The 21,157-nt window shown below is 43.8% G+C and overlaps 1 protein-coding gene across 1 annotated transcript in view; it reads right to left on the reverse strand.

Moving 5' to 3' along the window:
• IL33 (interleukin 33) overlaps nucleotides 1–14,213 on the reverse strand; it is a 33,301-nt gene extending 19,088 nt beyond the window's left edge. Inside the window, exon 1 of the mRNA XM_084769694.1 lies at nucleotides 14,090–14,213. The gene's annotated coding sequence lies outside the window, so the exon portion shown is untranslated. The remainder of the gene's footprint in view (nucleotides 1–14,089) is intronic.
• Between the last annotated feature and the right edge of the window lie 6,944 nt (nucleotides 14,214–21,157).

A 21,157-nucleotide genomic window follows, 5' to 3' on the forward strand; every position in this document is an offset into this window, starting at 1 on the left:
GAGTTCCTTTATTGCCCAGCTTCCTTTTGAGCCCCACCCTATACTTTATGGATTTGGATGTTCCCAGTGCCCTGTGCATTAAGTCTGTAGTGAGTTTGAAAAAGGGTAGACTCTCTCCCCATTCCTGAGAGCTTAGGCTTGGGAATCCCCACCACCACAGCCTCTTCTACCATCACCACCACACCACCACACCACCACAACCACCACCACAACCTCCACCACCACCACCACCACCGCCACCACAGCCTCTCCACCTTTGGGCACTTTCAGTGTTTCTATCAGATTTCCCATTGTTCAAGTCAGGTGACTGCATTTCACACTGTGTACGTTGCTTCCTGTCTGCTAGAGTTCCCGTTCGTATCTGCATCTGCACCTGCCCCGTGCTCAGCCAAAGATGTCATCTGATCCTCTTCCATCCATTCTTAGCTCCTCTACACAGGAGGAGGCAGGCGAGTTCACAGTGGGGTCTGCTTTGTTTTGTTTTTACGTATTCAGAAAGCTGTCAGTGCTACAGGAAAGTGTGTGTAATGACCCGAAGGGTGTGCTTAACACATAGACCTTTGCCCTTAGTTTAACTCTGAAGAGCAAAACTAGTTTTTCCTCTACATTTAGAATAGGTTTTAAGTAAAACTTAACAAGTAAACACATAAATGACTTTTATAAATTTTATAAATATAATAAAATTTTTTTTTACATTTACATTTTTTAATTTTTTACATATACATTTATATTATTACACACGTGAGCGCATAACCCTCCCCCACCCACTAAGCTACCTATAGCAAGAAGAACCATGAAATAATCAGGAATTATGTAACTGTTACATTCTTCCACTCAACACAGGTTACTCATTCTGCTGTTTTGGGTATTTGGTGGTTTCTATTCCCCTGCCCCAGGCATCACTCTAATCATTACAGAGATTATTTTCCATATTCTTTATATTCATGAGCAAGGGGGTTCCTGAAGTTGCCCTAAGGTATGTAAAGACTGACACTGATCGAATTCCAAAGTAGTTGCTGTAACCTTGACTAATAAAATTTATAAATATAAATCATTTTAAATATGAAATAGCCAATAGCAATACAGTTTTTGCTTGTCTGTTTCATTTTCTCTCTTTTTAATGCTCAACCAGAAACAGTTTTTTTCAAGACGGGGTTTCTCTGCGTACCCTTGGCTGTCCTGGACTCACTTTGTAGACCAGGCTGGCCTCGAACTCACAGCAATCCACCTGCCTCTGCCTCCTGAGTGCTGGGATTAAAAGCATGCATCACCACACCTGGTCAGAAACACATTTTTTGTCTCTCTCTCTCTCTAAAAATATATAATATTTACACACACACACTTGAATAGGCACCATATGACAAGTACTGGACTAAGTGTTTTCATAGTTACATATATAATATATAATTAACACTTGAGTAACTATTGTTTTCCAAGTACTGAACTTTACATAGGTAACTCGGTCATCATAGAAGCTTCACCAGGATGGTACGATGTTCTGTCTTACACAGATGAAGAAAATGAGGCACAGATGTGGAAGTAATTTGCCCCAGGTACAATGGGTAAAAGCCGAAGCAAACTTTAAGGAAACGGGCGAAGCAACTTATTTTGCTGCATTCCGTGTCTCCCTTACCTCCCTCACATCCCAGCGCACTTCCTTTTCCATTCTGAGCTAACACTTTTTCTAGGTAGCAGAGGGTTTTGCTGCTAAGTAAACAAAACTAGAAGCTTGCAAGTGTGGCATTAGATCAGTGTCATCTGGACTATTTGACCCTGTGAGTGAGGGCCATACTCAAGACGCAGGGCATCTTGGGGTGTGGCCTCCGGAGAGAGCAGATTTACTAGTGTCCTAACGAGAGATCTGTGTCCTGTAGTTAGAAGAGGAAACTCTCAAAGTATTCCAAGGCAGAAAATCCTTTTCTCAAAATAAGTCACATTTTTGTAGAGTCCTAGTGGATAAACTAAAGGTAAAAACACTGATTTATTAATAAATGTGTGGTTCTAAGTTTAAAGTCATCTTTGGTCGTTATGAATTCAATTAGGTAAAAATTGTTTCCAGTATACTGGTGAATTAGTTGCCATGGAAACCTTCCTGACAAGAATGCTGAAACTAAAGCCCTAAAAGGAATAGTCAGGCCTGGGGAGATGGCACGTGCTGCTTTTGGGGAGAACATGGGTCAGCTGGCACACAGCTTCCTCAAGTCCAGTTTCTGGGGACTCGACACTGTTCCGGCCTCCGGAGGCACCAGGAGTGTCTGTGGTGCATATGTACATGCAAGTAAGGCTTCCATACACAGAAAATAAAATAAATATATAAAAGAAAGAAAAAAAAATCAAAGGCTGCATGTGGCAGGTGCACATCAGTAGTCTCAGTACCCTGGGAGACAATCTCAAGTTCGCGGCCCGTTTGGGCTAGAGTATCCAGAACAATGGCAAAGAACCATCTTTTTTAAGCCCCAGAGAAAAGATAGACAGTTACAGGAAGTGCCAAGATTGAGGAGTGTTGGAGATTGGTTTTACATACTTTGATGCTAATTACTGCTTCCTATCTCTGGACCCCAAGGTTGCTATTTAACTTTGCCTAAGGAACTTTCTGTTTGACCAATAAAGGGCCATCAAACCTGGGCAGGGCAAATAGGATAGTCACGTTGAGGTTCTCGGGTTTTGGGAAACAGAGGGAATCTTGGGAAAGAGAGTCCAGAGGAGAAGAGCAGGAAGGAGGAAAAAGGCGTGGTGGGTTAGGTGCAGGAAGAAACACTTGGCCAGTGTGGATGAAGATTTGGCCCAGATAATGATATTTAGCAAATGCTTAGAATTATGGAAAGAGGGAGCTCTGTAGAAATTATTAGAAACAGATGGCATTGGATTGGGGCAGCATATGGGATACTTGCCCCAATATGGGGTATAGTTTAGGAGATTAATACCTGCCTTACCCTGGGTTAACTAAGGCTATTTGAAAATATAACAGGTGTCTAGGTGTCTGTGTCTTGATTGATTTCTAGAGGGTTAGAAAATAACCGCAATAATAATAATTATAGGCCTAATAATAAACATTATTAGGCCATACTGATAAATAACTGTAACAGAGGAGTAAGGGCCAGGGCATGCCTAAGATGGAGATTCTAACAGAAAATTGACAGCTAGAACCAGAGCCCTTGAGGGCTGCATTCAGAGCAGAGGAGAGACTGAGTAGCAAAACCCAGCACACAAGGGAAACAGCTAGGAAACCTGTCTCAGCCACATCCCTTTGAGAATCGTTTGTCTTCTGCCAATCAGACCCCATGTGAGTGTGTATGCTGACGTTACAGTGCCTCGGTGCCTCCAAAATCCTGATCTTGAGAGTTGAATGTAAAGTAGGTTTAGTACATCAGTGTCTTAAAGCAAATGGGGACAGCAAACACAGATCTTAAAGATGTTAGCTAACTGAAAGCCACCGACTATTCCACAGGAGAAGTTTCATGGAAAATGAACAGTTTATTGCCCAACTTTACAAAGCAAATAAGAGTTCTGAGAATGGTGGTAAGAACACAGAGAAAAGAAGCAGAGACAAACCACAAAGACTTCACTCATTGGAGCAATCCGAAAAGATATGTGAAAGAACTGATTTTTCATCTGTTCGTCAAGTTTTCTAAAAGACATAGAAACCATGAATTTGCAATCTTGAAATGAAAACGTAGCATAGAGGCTAACACTGAAAGGATCAACCAAGCAACACATTTGACGCGGGTGAAGCAAGCCCATGACCTAGGAAGTGTGTGAAAGCATTTGTTCAGATAGAAACAAGAGACACAAACAGATGGGAAATGTGAAAGAGAAGGCGGGAAAGGTGCAAAGATAGTAGGGGTGTCTAGTGTGTATCTAAAGGAGCAATATTGAAGATAGATAGAGGGGCTAAGAACTTTTCAGAACTTTAAAATAATATTTTTTTTTTGAGACAGGGTTTCTTTTCTTGTAGTCCTGGCTGTCCTGGACTCACTTTGTAGACCAGCCTTTCCTTGAACTCACATTGATCCAGATGCCTTTGCCTGAAGGAGTGCTGGGATTACAGGAGTGTGCCACCACACCTGGATTTCAGAACTTTTAAAATATATCAACTCTCAGATCCAAAGACAACAAAGGATCTTGAGCAGGAGAGAAGTGAGGATGAAGGAAGGACTCCACATCTTGTGCAATGGACGAACATTAAAAAGGAGATTATAATGCCGGAGAGAAAAGATTTGGATGAACAAAAACAACATTTTAGAGTAGTCTTCTGGGGGACGGATTATGTCTTACGTTAGCCCCAGAACCTTAAAGTGAACATCACATAGTCACAGAAGTACTTCTGTCATCTGTGAAACACTCTTGAGACTGCGGGGATGGCCCCTGACGCCTTATTTTACCGGTGAGGCATGTGACACGGTGAGCTGGAGTCAGCTAGACCCAGGGCCAGGACTCAGGCCTTTCAACTCACAGGGCAGTAGTTATGAATGTCGCGCTGCCATCCTCCTGGTATTTCAACAGCGAGGAAAAAAACAAAATGCGAGAAAAATTACTTAGTCTGTCATGGAGGCTTTTGTTTGTTTGTTTGTTTGTTTTGTTGAGACCTGTTTTAGCCTTTAGCATAACTGCAGCCATTTTGTCTTTAGTCTCCATCTTGATCATAAGGTGAAATTAAGTTTGAGTTCTCAGGCTCTGCCTCCCAATGATTATAACATGCTGACACTTTGTAAGGCCAGAATAACCTCTTACCATGTTATGGCTCTATGGTTTCATTACTTAAACTTTGTATACTTTGTTGTTGATATTCCGTAAAGTCCTCATCTACAGGACCAATCAAATTAAAGGTCAGTTAGAAATGCTTTGTCTAGCTAGGAAAAAAAAAAAGATGTAATGCTGCCTTCCCTAGCTTTCTACATCTGGTTACCTGGTTGTTACTTGGTTGTGGTTTTTCTTTTTTCTTTTTTTAAATATATTTTATTAATTTATTCATATTACATCTCATTGTTATCTTATCCCTTGTATCCTTCCCTCCCTTCCTCCCTCCCTCCCTCCTATTTTCCCCTTACTCCCTTCCCCTATGACTGTGACTAAAGGAGACCTCCTTCCCCTGTATATGCTCATAGGGTATCAAATATCTTCTTGGTAGCCTGCTATCCTTCCTCTGAGTGCCACCAGGCCTCCCCATCTAAGGGACGTGGCCAAATATGGGTTTTTGTTATTTAAAAAAAAAAAAGCCTGCCTTAGAAGCAGACTAGCTTTTTCACAGTTCAGCTGCCAAATCTGGGTTGCGTCCTTGATCTTGATCAGTCTTGGGGTGTGCATTCAACAAACCACCCATATCTGATGAGACCAGTGTCTGAGTAATTTGTGTGGCTGTTCTTGGACTGTAGCTGTTTGGTTTTTGGTGCAACTCTTGTTTTGTGCATGGGTTTAATGGCTGACTGTGTTGCCAGTGCCCCTTTCTCCAGGAAGACCCTCCTTCAGCTGGAAGGGAATGGAGTGAGTCCTGATTAGTGTCCATCCCGTTGGAAGAGGCAGAAAAGGCAGGTATAGTCATATGCTTATGGCTGAGTCATAGAAGACTTGGCACAACGTGGTGTAGAAGGCAGTGGAGGACAGGCAGGAGAAACCTCGGTGTCTACGAAGGCTTTGCTGAGAAATATAGCACGGCTTCTGAGTCAGTCATCTCACTAAACTGAGGTAGGGGAAATCCAACTTGCTTTACTTTAGTTCCCGTCAGAACTGGTGTGGCTTGCTGTCCAGAATGTTTATGTTGTAAACCCACAAAGGAAGACAGTATATAAGAACAAGGAATGGTTATGTCAGAATATATCACTCTGCGTATTCATGGAAAGTATTGTATGCACGCAGGACAAATTCTTTCTAGTTCTTGCCTAGTTTACCACGAGATAGCCCGCCACGCTTGAGAACAATTGCAACTGGCAGCAGTACAGTCAAAATAGATTGCTTAACTAAGGACCCGAAGTTGCTCATTAGTGGGAGCCTGGAAACAGGTCCTAGATTCCAAAGCCTCAGATGTTTTCTGCAGCGTGCACAACTCCTGATCCTAACTAGAATAACTTTTTTGGCAGAGCCCTGAATTCCATCAGCTCGCTTGCTGTTAATTTCTTAAGGGAAGTGAGAGACCTTCCAGCTTGGGGTGCTTTGGATTTGGGGATTCTGCCTCAAAGTAAAGTTCACTGTCTCCTTAAATTGCTTCCTCCATAAAGGAGCAAGCATGTTTGAATCGGAGACATTTCTCAGATACACAAAACACTAAAATGAAATTCTCACTTTTTACGTGGTTTGCAGGGATTGAACCTGGTTGTCAGGCTTGTGTGGCAGGAACTTTCACCCGCAGTGTCATCTCACTGGCCCCAGTAGCATCCTTTTTCTTTTTTTCTTTTTTCTTTTTTTAATGCTGAGTGACAGAATCATTTTACTGTTCTTTTTTTCTTCAGAATTTACATTTACATTTATACTAGTTTCAACGTACGAGATGTTTCCTAACTTTAAAGCTTCAATTAAACATTTCCTTCATGCACTGAGCTGTTAAGCAGACCCCTATCTCCTCCAGGAGCTAACGTAACTCACAACTTAAAATAAGCAAACAAACTAAGTAAAACCAACACTAAGGGCAGGAGACATGCTGAGCTTACAGGTGTGAACTAACCTGCCTGGCTTTAATACATAGATATGCATGTCAGATAATATACATAATTAAATGGAGTTGCCACATTTCTCCTCTATTAGTGCAATCTTTCTTTGGGTCTTAAATGTTAAAGTCTAGAATCTTCTTTTCTCGTTTCTATAAATGCATGTCTCACCCTTTCAGAAACTCCTCTTCTTAGTCCTTCATGTTTTCTAAGGTTGCCTTTAAATGAAGTCTACAGGTGTATAGGGCCTATTCTAGAAGCTTCTTGGAGCATCCTGTGCACCAAGAATGAAGTCAGGGATACTTTTACTGGCTCTAAATATAAATCTGTGGTATCTGGGAGAAGAAAAACTTCTTTTTAGTGTTTTGTGTATCTGAGAAATGCCTCAGATTCAAACATGCTTGCTCCTTTATGGGGGAAGCTATTTAAGGAGACAGTGAACTTTATTTTGAGGCAGAATCCCCAAATCCAAAGCACCCCAAGCTGGACGGTCTCTCACTTCCCTTAAGCTATTAAGGGAAGTGGCCCAGTGGTCAAGAGTACTGGTTGTTCTTGCAGAGAACCTGGGTTTGATTCCCAGCAGCCACATGGTTTGCCACACCCACCTTTGACTCTGTTCCCAAGGGATCCAAGGCAGCTCCCTTCAGGCCTCTGCCCACACCAGGCACACATGGTAGTGCAGCACACCTGTTGGCATCGTGTTCTTGTGGACTATGTACAGTTTACCTTTGTTCATTCAAATGCTGATTTCTCTACCCCACTAACTGGTTTCAATCTAGACATTGCATTGTGATGATTATTTCAAGTATCTCCTGTCTCAAGTTTGTGCAAACATGTCACCATTTGTTTTCTGTGTTGCCAATAAAGCCAGTGCTGAGCAATAACAGAGAATAGGGTGGGACATCCTGTTGAGTGAGCAGGGTGAGAAAGAGAAGAAAGGACAGGTTAAAGCCAGGAGGAGAAGACTGGGAAACATCAAGAGAAATGAACTGGGCCTAGGAAAAGAGTTAAAAGCAAGTGTAATGCAGGAAATCTGAGTGGGAGGAAACTGTACTAGCATGGAGGTTTAGGATGGAGTAATTATTGCGCAGCATTGTGCTGTAGGCTAATTAAATAGATCCTAGTCTCTCTATGTGATTATTTGGGTAAAAAGCTCGTTAAGGAGTAACTACTGATTTTATTAGAATAAAAATTTAATATTAAATACTAGTAATCATTCCACACCACCTTTGATGCCAGCACTCTAGAGGCACAGACAGGTGGATCTCTGTGAGTTTGAGGCCAGCCTGGTTTTCAGAGCAAGTTCTGGAACAGTCAGGGTTACACAGAGAAACCCTGTCTCAAAAAACACCAAAAGTAAATAATAAACAAACAAACAAACAAAGCCCAACAGCAGCACTTTATAAATTAAACAGAACAAAAAATAAAAAAATAAAAAAGAACAACTTGTCACTTATGGCAATTTGACTTTTAAAAAAAGTTAGCTAAAATGACTTAGCTAAAACAATAATAAAGCCATAGCTCCACAGTAACATTCAGAAGAGAGAGTAACTATAACATATTTTCCGATTAAAATATGATTTCATATCACTTTTATCCCAAAGTTAGTTTAAATATGTCTTCATAATACAGGGACGCTTTCCCTTATAGGAAGGCTGTAGTCACTCCCAATATAGCTTTTATGGGGCTTTCTCTTGTGTTTGTGATGTCCTAATTGGAGGGCCACAGAAACGCATTGTAGAGCGGGCTGTTAAAAGCTCAGTAAAGTTCCACGTTTCATAATGCATTCACTGCCATACCTTCCCAAGCCAGCTGGCAAAGTCAACGGCCAAAGCAAGAGTCCCTCCCAACGCTGCCGTTCAGCTGCCAGGCTGCATAGACTTGTGTAAGGCTGCTTCTTGCTTCTACTTGTCCCACTTCTTGGGCATCTTCAGCTGCCTCCACCTCCCTCCACACCCCCAGCTTTCTGTTTTCTCTTTTCTTTCTTTCTTTCTTTCTTTTTTTTTTCAGAGGATTCTTAGTGGGCTCAGCCTTGGTTACTAGAAGTTGGGCTGGAGTAAAAACGTTAAGTTAAAAAGACCATCGAACACTGATCTTCTCAGAGGTAAGACTAGCGAACAGGGTGGGCGCTGAGTAACATTAGCGGACGATGAGACAAGTTACTTTCCACACACAGATAATGAGAGATCCCAGTCACAGAGCTAGCTGAACCAAAGCATCAGTCCACACCTTGGAATATGTATCGTTCCACAACCTAACGTTTATGCACCACACATTAACAGGAATACTACTCAGAGGTCTGAAGATGCACCCGCACTGTGTGATGTGACAGACTTCACATGCCGCTGCGGCCGCCGGCTGGATCCCTGCCTCTGTCACTTTCAATGATACCCACAGCAGGCTTAGTCTTTCTAACCTAGTAGCCGGGCTTTGACATGATAGCTACTGAAGGGAGAAGGCTGTTAGGTACGCCGCCTCTCAGAGTCACAGCCAGAAGACATCCTCCTGTCGTATCAGGATACTAATGGCTCCAGTTTAAGCTTCCTGTGTCTGAGCCTGTCTCATGGGTCTGATACCGAGGAGACGAGGAGACACCTTCCACTTGATACAATGAAGGAGATAATAGTCACATGTCCAGATCACAAGCCTGCTGTCCCATCCTAGGTGTGGCAGTCTTAAAGCAGTTAAATTGTTTCTATGCTTTGCAGTTAAGAGGGCCCAGTTTACCTTACACAGATCAGGGAGCCTGTAGGGGTCCCACCTATGTCTTCTGAGTATATGTTATGGGCCAGTAACTTGGTGCTGTTGTGGGAATCCTAACAGTGGGAGCATGGGATGTCCCTGACTATTTTGCCTACTTGTGGGACCCTTTTCTCCGTACTGGGTTGCCTTGTCCAGTCTTGATGTGATGGTATGTGCCTGGTCTTATTATAGCTTTTAATGCAGTGTTTGGTTGATGTCCCTGGGAGGCCTGGTCTTCTGTGAGGAGGAGGTAGGTCTGGGGGCGAGTGGAGGCATGGGGGGGTCCCGTGGGTAAGGGATGGAGGGAAAACTTGAGATGTAGTATATGAAAGAAGAATAAAACAAAAAGAGCACACAGTTTATTATATTAAATGTCTACTACATAATGTAGGAGTTATGAGTATATTTACGAAATACACTCTTAGGTCAGTGAAGAAAAATATGCCTTCTTTAATAAAAATGATCTACATATCCATTCAGATAATATGGAATTTTTGTTAAGGAAGTCAAACCAGGAAGCTGAGCATTGCCAGTAAGTCAGAATCAATGTTGGTACCAGTTTCTGTGACCGAAACTTTCAAAAAAATATTTGAAAGAATTAGGGTTCATGAAATCTTAGCGCTATATATTGGCCCTTCAATTTGCCAATATGAAGAAGATATACAGAGATCGGATGAAGTGTGATTTTGCATTTGTTTTGAGACAAGCAGGCTCTCGTGGAGCCCTGGCTGGCCTGAAGCTTGTTTTGTAGCCGTGGGGAAGAGCTCACGGCGATCTGCCTGCCTCTGTCTCCCCAGGGCTTCGATGACAGGTGTGCACCGCCATGCCTGGCTACAAAGTATTTTTGAACGTGACTGGTGTGAACATGGGCAAGTCATATACAGTGTATGCACAGAAGATAACAGAACATACAACTACAGGGACGTGACTGGTGTGAACATGGGCAAGTCATATACAGTGTATGCACAGAAGATAACAGAACAGACAACTACAGGGACGTGACTGGTGTGAACATGGGCAAGTCATATACAGTGTATGCACAGAAGATAACAGAACAGGGAACTATAGGGACATGACTGGTGTGAACATGGGCAAGTCATATACAGTGTATGCACAGAAGAAAACAGAACAGACAACTGCAGGGAGTAGAGATCTTGAACTAACACATGCGGATTTGAGGAAGTTCCTGTTTGGTTGTGATAGACTTCAAGAGAGAACAAGTGGTGAAAAACTTACCATCCCCTTATTGGGGGGGGGGGGAAAGTCATGAGTGGTGGCTCATGCCTGTAATACTTGAGAGGCAAAGGCTGGAGGATTGTCATGAGTTCAAGGCCAGCCTGAGGAGTTCAAAGCTAGCCTAGGATACAGCATGAAACCTTCCTTGTCTTGAAACCTCCAAACTTTCTTTAAAAAGGGAAGGGGTGGGGGAGGGGAGCTGTCAAGAGAAATCAGGTGGTTAAAAGCACTTACTATCAAGTCCAAGGACCTGAGTTCAATCCCAAGAACCCACATGAAGGTGGAAGGAGAAAAAAAAGACTATACAGAGTTATGCTGTGGCCTATGCAGACACACACACACACACACACACACACACACACACACACACACACACACACACAAACACACATGAACAAAAGAATATCATTTTTAAAATATCGGTAATTAACAAGACAGCAAGCTAAAAGAGACTGAGGCGGATAGCCACACACAGCTATGCAGCTCTGTAAAACTCCTCCGTGAAATGCCGAGTCTCTATTAGGACTTCACGGGAATTAACGAGCTAAACATTCCTCCGATGACATTTTTTAGTGCATTCTCAGATGCCCTCAAACTGCTAAGGAATTTAAAAAAAAATCTTTTGATTTATGAGGTGTTCAAAGGGAAAATTAGTTAGGTATAAACTGTAAAGCTCCTAGCCAAGTTTGTGTGGTGTGCTTGTCATAGCAACAGGAATAGCAAAGGAAACAGTTGAGGTAGGGGCAGCTGAGCACCTTCCCCTCAGGTGGCAGTGGACTCAGCCCTGCCCGGATAGGTGGGAGACTTTATTGTTCACACTAGTATTTTACATGTGAAAATGATGGGAATTTTGAATTAAAAGTGTTCCTTCCCAGAGAGGCTTAAAGACACTAATGGAGTTGGTTTCAAGTTTTGCTTACTTCTTTGTCTTTTTTGTTGTTGTTTTCTCAATGAAACAGCCTTGGATTTTAATCTCCGGCCTGAAATTTACCAACTTTGCCATCTGGGGTAGGTACAATCTTTCCAAATCTCACTTACTTGGTTTCACAAACATTTGTGCCACAAAGGTTTTGCAAGAGCAGGCTAATGCAAGGTGAGCCTCTCACATTCAGTAGATGGTCAGAGATGGACCTGACCGTACTCTGTGATGGCCGGTTCCGGCCTGTGGGACAGTCACAGGACTTCTCTTGAGTCTGGTCTTAGTGGTCATTGATAGTTTTGTTTTGTTTCACATTTCACACCAGAAGGGGGCAAAGCCTGGCTTGTGCATGTTGAGTGGGGTCCAGATTCACACAGCTAATAAGTGATAGCCGGATAGTGGGCTTGAAGCTGCCAACAGAAACTGTGAGATTTTTTTCCCCATTGCACTACATCACGTTTCCCCTAAACAACAACAACAACAACAACAACAACAACAAAACCCTCAAGGGTGTAACCAATCAGTGGCAAAAGCAGTATGTGCCAGGAGTCTGCAGCAAGGAGAAAGTGCGCCAAACTTCACACACCCTTTGGTCTCCTCTCACGCTGAGATCTGCCTGCTCTGTAAGAGCTGTTCCCTTAGAAGTACCTGTTGTAAGCTGGAGAGATAATTCAGTGGTGGGTGTTTGATATCTAGTATGTCCAAAGCCTTACATTTGAGTCACAGCACCACAAAACGAACAGAAAGTTCCTTCCGCAGCCAGACATCGGCTCCAGAGAGAAGTAGTGAGGAAAGGTTGAGACAAAGGGCTCCACCGTAATCCCCAAGTCTCTGAACCAGCCATCTCTTTGCATTGTTCCATTGTTCTACAGAATTATGGTTCCTTTCCACTGTTTGGGGAGTTCATACTTGATCTTTTAGAGTCTACCTGTCCCTTCTGCAGCCTGATGCATAACAGGGAAATTCTGTTGCCCAACCTTGGACTCAATAGTGTTTGCAAAAGTGCCAACTGTTGCATAAAAGATGCATTGATTTTGGCAAGGTCACACTCATGTTGTAAAAGCGAAGCAAAAACCATATTATCAGACTTCCCCAGTATAAATATTGCCGGTGACAAAGTTATCTCCTTGAAGCATTGCCTCTCTGTAGCATTTCCTTTCAATGATTTCATTTCTGGATGGAGCAGAGCTTGACAATTGATACTCCCTTTCCCAGAACATGGCCACAGAGCTCTTTTCCTGTAACCCCTGGCAGACCCTGGGAGTAGCAGTCCTCACTGGTTCCCCTTCTAAGAAAACCTACTTCCAGCCCCATCTCAACCAGTACACAAAAGTTAAAGTTCACTGTGGAAGAATTTTCTCTGTAAATGTGAAGTATATCCTATAAGTTAACACTGATCCAAAGAAATAGCAATTTGATTGCCGAGGAAACCAGAAGATTCTACTCACAGTTACATGGGAGATCCCAGAACCTCCCTCTCAGAGAAGAATGGAGAAAATGTGAAATTTGAGCCAGGAGAACAATAGTGCAAGCTGCATGGCATGTTTAACTGTTTAAGGAAGCTCTCTCACTGTGTGACAAGGTTCAGGGCCTCTAACTGGGAACATCAGTATTTGAAAGACTAGCATGAAAAAGCGGTTGTCCAGGATGTTAGGGCCAGCGCTGGACCACGATGACAGGCAAGGGTGATTTGAAGAAGCAGACGCAGATGGAAAGCCAGTGCAGCCACATGCAGTCTCTGGCTCCTGTGTGACCACAGTATAGGGGCAGGTCATGCTGTGTTCTTTACTACAACAATCTGAAGCCCATACATGCCTTTAGAGCAGTAGCTGTCACTCAGTGGGTCGAGACCCCTTCGGGGGATGCATATCAGATATTTATATTACAATTCATAACAGTAGCAAAATTACAGTTATGAAGTAGCAACAAAATAATTTTATGGCCGGGGGTCACCAAAACACGAGGATCCGGTATTAACGGGTCACAGCATCAGGAAGGTTGAGAAGCACTGATTTACAGAGAGGTGAAGTAGAGACGATTGTAAGGAGGAAAAAAATGCCAGGAGACTAAAGGGGACGCAGCCCCGAGAAGAAAGTCTCTTCAGTGATGAGTGTCACGGACAAAGTGAGAATAGAGGATTTAAATAGTCAGCTCCTTAATCCCCCCCCCACACACACACACAATGCTCTATTCACACCTTTCCTGTCATCTTCCTGTGACTGAGAGCCACTTGCACAAACTTGCTAAGTACACAGAAGGAAGTCCAATTATCATCTTGCTTTGTAAAGTTTCATGGTAGTGGGGCACTTAAAGGCTAGCGCGGTCTAATCAGAATTTATTAATAATTTTAAAAAATCATCCAAAAAGGAAACAAGTGCCATTATGAATTAGTAGCAACATTTTTTCATCTACTTCATGTCTATTATCAATGATAACAAGTCATCCTGGTCATTTATTCCTCAGAAATAAGGAGGGAGGTGGCCGGCCATACTTCCTAAGACTTTTCCATGTGAAATCTGACTAAACATTTCCCAGGGTTTGGTCTCAGTCTTACCTTGGGGATCTTGTCCTGATTTCTTCCTTCAACAGCTGCAGTTTCTCCTCTGTGCAGCGAGCCTCTCACTCAGGCTCTTTTTATTACCCAGAATCTGGCAAAGAACCAAATGGTCTTAGAAGGGCGCCGCGGGAGGCAGGATCAGGGCCAATTTTTCTCACTTCTTTTTGAAACATTCTTGTCTACATTACTGTTATCTGTTACTAGATACGATTCGCTGATCTCTTCCTCCCCTTCTGCCTTTTCTTTCTGTGTTGATTTTCTGTGTGTGTGTGTTCTTTGTGGGGGGTGGTGTTGGTGAGGGAGGAGGTCTTGCTATGTAGCCCAGGCTGGCCTCTAATTTGTGATCTTCGTGCCTTAATTTCCAGGGCGGGAACTACGAGGCCCCCACACCTGCTCTTCTCCTCTGCCTTGATTACACATGTTAACTATCAGTGATGGGTGTTATGTCTCTTGCCCCCACTCCTTCTTCAGACGCATGCCAGAATTACCTCAGATCCAGCTCTCCTCCCAGCTCCATGTTCCTGTTCTTTCCCTGCCCTCATCCTTCAAATTTTGGCTCAGGAACTCCAAACTTGTAAGTTGAACTCCAAAGTTTTACTTCCAGCTGTTCTTACTGACAATCTTCTGGCTTTTCTATTTCCCTTTTGCCACTGGCTTATTTTGCAACCTTCATTAAGATGTTACATTTTTTTCCTTCCAAGTTCTTATATAATAAAGTCATTTCCTATTGTGTGTGCAGCTTCTCTACAAATAAAGTCTCTTGGAGCTCTGTGTACCCCAACATAGCTCACCTAGCTCCCTGCTCTGACCTCAGAGCAAGTAAGCTAGTACCGCAACTGCTACTGCTACTGCTACTGCTGCTGCTGCTGCTGCTGCTACTACTACTACTACTACTACTAATAATAATAATAATAATAGTAATAATAATAATAATAGCAGCAGCAGCAGCAGCAGAAAAGGAAGAAAACACTAGTGGTTTGAAGACTCCACACCAGGAAAGAAGAAAAAAAATCCTTTAGGATAACTAAAGCAAGGTGATTATTTCATATGATGTAAAGTCACCATCAAGACAATAAAAATCAGGCTGGAAAGATGGCTCAGCAGTTAAGAGCACTGTCTGCTCTTCCAGAGGTCCTGAGTTCAGTTCCCAGCAACCACACGGTGGCTCATAACCTTCTATGAAGAGATCTGGTGCCCTCTTCTGGTGTGCAGGCATACGTGTAGGCAAAACACTGTATATGTAATAAATAAATCTTTTTGTTTTAATACAGCAAAAGTCTGTGGTTCCCACATAGATCAAACATGCCAGCTTGAAGAAAAAAAGGACATTTCTAGGGATAAGCAGTGTTTTCCTTCTTGCACAGAAACTTCATTGCAAAGAGAGTGATCTGGAGTTAAAGGAGAGCTGACATCCTGGTCCTTTCAGACAGACAATGCTTCTTTCTGTCAGCCACAAAGCAGCACCAGGAGCAGATCCCTAGTGACAGCCAGGCAGAGCCTCAGATGGCAGCTTGCCAGAGCGGATGAACTCAGGAGGAACCGGAGCTGCATGGTGGAGGGCGGTGTGTCTTAAGAAAGGAACAGGAATGCCAGGTGACAATCCCTTCAGTTCTGGGGGGAGATGTGGTTGGGTTGAGAGAAGTGGAGAGACAGATGGAGCTACCCTCTCCAAGTTGTAGGAAGAGTAAGTTACATGTCCCATGACTCAATTCTAAAAATAAAATTTTAGTGCCCTTGCTATAATTCTTAGGAAAACAGTTAGTGAAATCTTGTCAGGTTTGCTCACTAAGGAGCAGTGAGAGTCACATAAAGAATGGAGATGGCTTCTGGGAGGGGTGCCCTCACTAAACAGGCACCAGGCAGGCTTTGACCTACCGAATCATGGGTTAGTGGGTGGGAAAAACACCCAGACCATCAGACCGCCTTGGGAGGTCTTCAAGCTAACGCTTGATATCATTTCCAACCTCTTTGCTGGTTCACCTTTTGCTGTGATAAGAAGCTTAGCAGTTCTCAGACCTTTCCCAGGACCACCAACTACTACCACCATTACCAGCACCACCACTATTTCTTCTTCTTCTTCTTCTTCTTCTTCTTCTTCTTCTTCTTCTTCTTCTTCTTCTTCTTCTTCTTCTTCTTTTCTCCTCCTCTCCTCTTCTTCCTCCTCTTCCTCCTTCTTCCTCCTTCTTCTTTCCCCTCCTTCTTTTTCTTCCTTTTTTGAGAAAGGGCTTCTCTGTGTAGCCTTGGCTGTCCTGGACTCGCTTTGTAGACCAGGCTGGCCTCAAACTCACAGAGATCCATTTGTCTCTGCTCCCTTGAGTGCTGGGATTACAAGCATGTCCCATCATGCCCAGCTCACAAACATTTTCTAAGATAATTTTTTTTTCTGAGATAGTGTCTGCCCTGGAACTCACAGAGATCCACCTGCCTTTGCCTCCCTGCTGGGGTTAAAGACGTGTGCCACCATGGTAGACCCCAAGATAAAATATGAACCAAAACTTTCGCGTATGCCAACCTGTGTATGTAGAGTCCCTGTAGTCAAAGCTTCCAGCCCTCTCATCTAGGGAGGCTTCCACACACTAGAGGTCTGCAGAAGAAACGCAACAACTGGCAAGCTATCAGGACGTCCTACCACGTCCCACAGCTAAGGAAAGTTCTGCGAGAGGTAGCCTTCAGCATTTCATTTCCCAGAGTGTTGTTGCACGTGTACATGACAGGCCAAGAGAGAGGATATAGGTGAAATGACACCAAAAGTGTGTGTCCTTGGAGTTTTGCTGGGCTGAGGATGTCTTGAAGAAAAGGATCTGTACTCGGGCTGCAGGCACAGCTTCTGAGCAGCCAGTGTGTCCTTCCCTCCTGCTCCTGTAGTGCAAAGAGGCTTTGGGCAACTTTACCCTCACAGCAGGACATTGACTCTCTTGTCCAATTTGGTTGTTTGCCCACCCCATGCCTTTCTGCAGAGGCATTTCCAACTTCTTTGCTTCATAATCACATTCACTTTATTTCCTGTACGGGCTCCATTGTTGGATCACCAGTGAGTCCAACCACAGTGTAACTAATGTTTTATAGAGCACGCACATTTTCTCATTTTTTTCTTACTTAAAAGTACACTTTATGTACATGTGTGTGCATGTGAGTGCATGTATATGCAGGAGCCTGTGGAGGTCAGAAGAGGCATAGATGGGTGGGAACCACCTTGTGGGTGCTGAGAACTGAACCTGGGTCCTCTATAAAAGCAGCAAATAATTCTTAACTGCTGAGCCATCTCTACAGCTCCAATTTACTCATTTTCAATAATTCAATAAATAGTATTATCAGTGCTGTGCTATTTTAAAAATTTATTATGATTTATTCTGATTACATCCTGAGTGTTATCCCCTCACTTGTATCTTTGCATTCCTAGCCTCCCTCTCTCCCTCTTTCACCCTGTTCACCTCCCTCACCATATATCCACAGCCTATCAGGTCTCATGAGGATAGCCTGTATCCCCTTTCTCTGTGTGCCCATCCAGGCCTCCCCTCCAAGGTGAAGTGGTCAAATCAGGGGCACCAGAGTTCATGTCAGAGGCAGTCCCCTGCTCTCCCCACAACCGTGGAGAATGCACTGTCTATTGGCTAGATCTGAACAGGGGATCTAGGTTCTCTGTATGCTTTGCCCTTGGTTGGTATAACAGTTTGTGTAGGCCCCCTGGGTCCAGATACACCGCCCTTGATGGTCTCCTTGTGGGGCTCTTGATTACTTGAAAGAGTCATGTTTTCTTTTTGATCCAATAACCTCAAGGATTTGTCTCCCAAGACTCACAGTTTCATCCACCTAAAACTGGAAAGCAATGCTTGTCTATTGCTGTCTTATCTGTGATACTGACTTATCACAAACCCAGTGCCTAAAAAGAACACAAGCTTATTATCTTACGTGGCTAAAGGCCAGGAGTCCCCACCACACTCATTTGAAGAAAGTTTTGCTGTAGTTTCATTTCTTTTGAGAATCATGAGCTGGTAGTAGAGGCTGCACCGAGGAAGCATTGTTCCAGGAATGGATTTATAGTCTAGAACAGAGACCGGGTAAGAGGGAGGCCAGCAAAGAAAGGATCTTTCATTGGATCTGTTCCCTGAGTGACTTCAGCTGGAATCCCTCAGAAAGATGGATGTGTTTACAGACCCCCAGTGTCTCACACCCATGGCTGAGCCAGATAACCACAGATGTGTCATTTCCCCTGACCCCTTGTTCAAGAGACAGGAATAAGCACTTCCTGTGACCACCTCGTTACACAGTGAAAGCTTACTAAGCCCTGTCACGTTGCCCGAGACTTTCCACAAGAGCAGCTCTATGGACCCAGAGCAGAGTCAAAAGGCTCAGGCCATAGAGAAGCACACAGAAGCCACTCAGCCACAGCCTAAGGACTTCCTAAAGATACTGGTCATCAGTCACGTCTCTCCAAGGGTGTGACATCATTTCTCTCCATGAGTGTGACATCCAGCCTTCTGAGTCTTAGTGATTGCAAGAGAGGTTTTTGTTTGTTTGTTTGTTTGTTTTGTTTTTTTGTTTTTTGTTTTTTTAATCTGAGTACTTTCAATCTGTGTGTAAAGTTTTTCTTTGTAGAGCGTATATTCCTAGATTTTCCTCTTTGGAAATTCATCTGAGGTCATGCAGTGAGACCCTGCTCTTAGGCAGATCCCTTCTCTTCTATGTGTTTAGCCTGATTCACTATACTAGAGCAGAGAGGGTACAAAAGCCAACGACTCATCAAAACCAAAGCCTGAGCATGCCTAAAGCTGTCCCTGACTGCATGTGCTCCATGCTGTGCTGGTTAGTTTTTGTCAACTTGACCTAAGAAGGGTCATCTTGAAACCTCAATGAGAAAGTGCCTGGGCCGGGGGTGTGGATTTATTTATTATTTATTTTTACATCCTGGTCATAGCCACATCCCACCTCATCTCCTAGTCCAACCCTCCCTCCCTCTATTCCCTCTGCCTCCCCTATTCTCAGAAAAGGGGAGCACCCCTGTTCCCATGCACCCCAGCTCATCTAGTCACATCAGAACTAAGTATGTCCCCTTCCCCTGTGGTCTGGCAAGGCAGTCCTGCCAGGGGGAGGTGATCAAAAAGCTGGCAAGAGAGTCCATGTCAGAGAGACTCCTGCCCTGCTCCCCTTACCAGGGGACCCTTACGAAGCCTGAGATGCGTCTTTGTTAAGAGGCCTTGGTTCAGTCCAAGCAAGGTCTTTGGTTTGTGTTTTGGTCTCAGCAAGCCATTCTTGGCCCTGGTTAGTTGGCTTTGTTGGTCTTCCGGAGAAGCTCCTATCACCCTGCCTACAAGATGTGCAGGGATAAAGATAGAGCAGAGATTGAGGGAAGGTCCAACCAATGCCTGGCCCAACCCAAGACCCACCCCATGGCAGAGAACCAGCCCTTGATACTATTAATGATATTCACTATGCTTGCAGACAGAAGCAACACCTCGAAACAGATGCTGAGGCTCCTTGCCAAACATTGGGTGATGCGTAGGGAGCCTTGTGGAAAAGCGGGAGGAAGAAGAAAAGGACCTGGGTGATTTCTTGATTAATGATTGCTGTTGGAGGGTCCAGCCCACTGTGGGTTCAGAATAACCCTGGGTGGGTGGTTCTGAAATGTATTTTTAAACAACAAAAACAACAACAACAACGATGACAACTATAAAAATAAGCTAAGGCGGTCATAAAGTCTGAGTCAGTAAAGCAGCACTCCTCCATGGTCTCTGTTTCAGTTCCTGCCTCCAGCTTCCTGCCTTGGGTTCCTGCCCTGACTTCCTTACAGTTGACAGACTACAATTTTAAGCTGAAATAAACCATTTCCTCCCCCAAGTTAATTTTGGTCATGGAGTTTATTGTAGCAATAGGAACCCAACCACGGCACAACCCAGAGATCTTTGTTTCTTGAGCTACAGCCTTAAAATGAGCACACTCAGGATGTTCTTAACATTTAAATGCTTTTCTACATGAATGCATATAGGGTCAGTTTCCTTTATGGAGGAAGGGAGGGGGAGGGGCGAAGGGAGTTGAGGAAGGGAATGTGATCTGAGGCCGCTAGAACTGAAGGATATTTGAGACTTGGTATGGAAACCTAGCGCAGTGGAAACTTCCTAAAATACATGAAGGTGATCCTAGTGAATTATCCACATAATGAGGGAGACAGAGTTCCAACTGGCCATTTCTTGTTACCAGACGAAGCTTCCAGTAAGGAGACTGGGTTACATCCAACTGAGCTGCTGGCCAAGGGGTCCCATGGAAATCCCCAAACAACCCAGGCTGCTGCCAAGACATAAGCTGCGCCATACAAACTGACAGCAATGCCCCCATTACAAAAAAAAAAATAATAAAAACTTAAAAAATCAGAGGCAGTGGTGTCACACACCTTTAATCCTAGCACATGGGAGGCAGAGGCAGACAGATCTCTTGAGTTCAAGGCTAGCCTGGCCTACAGAGCGAGTTCCAGAATAGCCAGGGCTACACAGAGAAACTGTCTCAAAAAGAGTTATGTTGTATTTTATTTAGTGTGTTTGGCCTGTATGCATGTTGTGGGCACCACATGTGTACCTGATGTCTGTGGATGTCAGAAGAGGACATCCGATTCTCTGGAACTGGAATTACAGATACATGCCACCACCTGGGTGCTGGGAACTGAACCCAGGCCCTCTGCAAGAGGAGCACATGTTTGTACCCACTAAGCCATCTCTTCAGCTTAGTAAGCCACATTTCTTTATTCATTTATCATTGACTGGCACTTAAGTCCCACCCATTTGTTAGGTATTATGTTGCAATGACCAGTTCCTCTTTGTGTGCCTGCTAGCAGGATTGTTGGGGCATGGGGAATAATTCTTCTTCTTCTTCTTCTTCTTCTTCTTCTTCTTCTTCTTCTTCTTCTCTCCTCCTCCTCCTCCTCCTCCTCCTCCTCCTCCTCCTCCTCCTTCTTCTTCTTCTTCGCCAGGAATTTAGATTTATTATCACTGCCTAAGCACATAGCCTACATTATCCTTTAAAATAACACATGCCATGTAAAACAGATTGCTTATGCTCTGAATTTCCCCCCCCCCT

The sequence above is a fragment of the Acomys minous genome (assembly GCF_964271855.1).
Source record: "Acomys minous genome assembly, chromosome: 2".
In the NCBI taxonomy this organism is placed as follows: Eukaryota; Metazoa; Chordata; class Mammalia; order Rodentia; family Muridae; genus Acomys; species Acomys minous.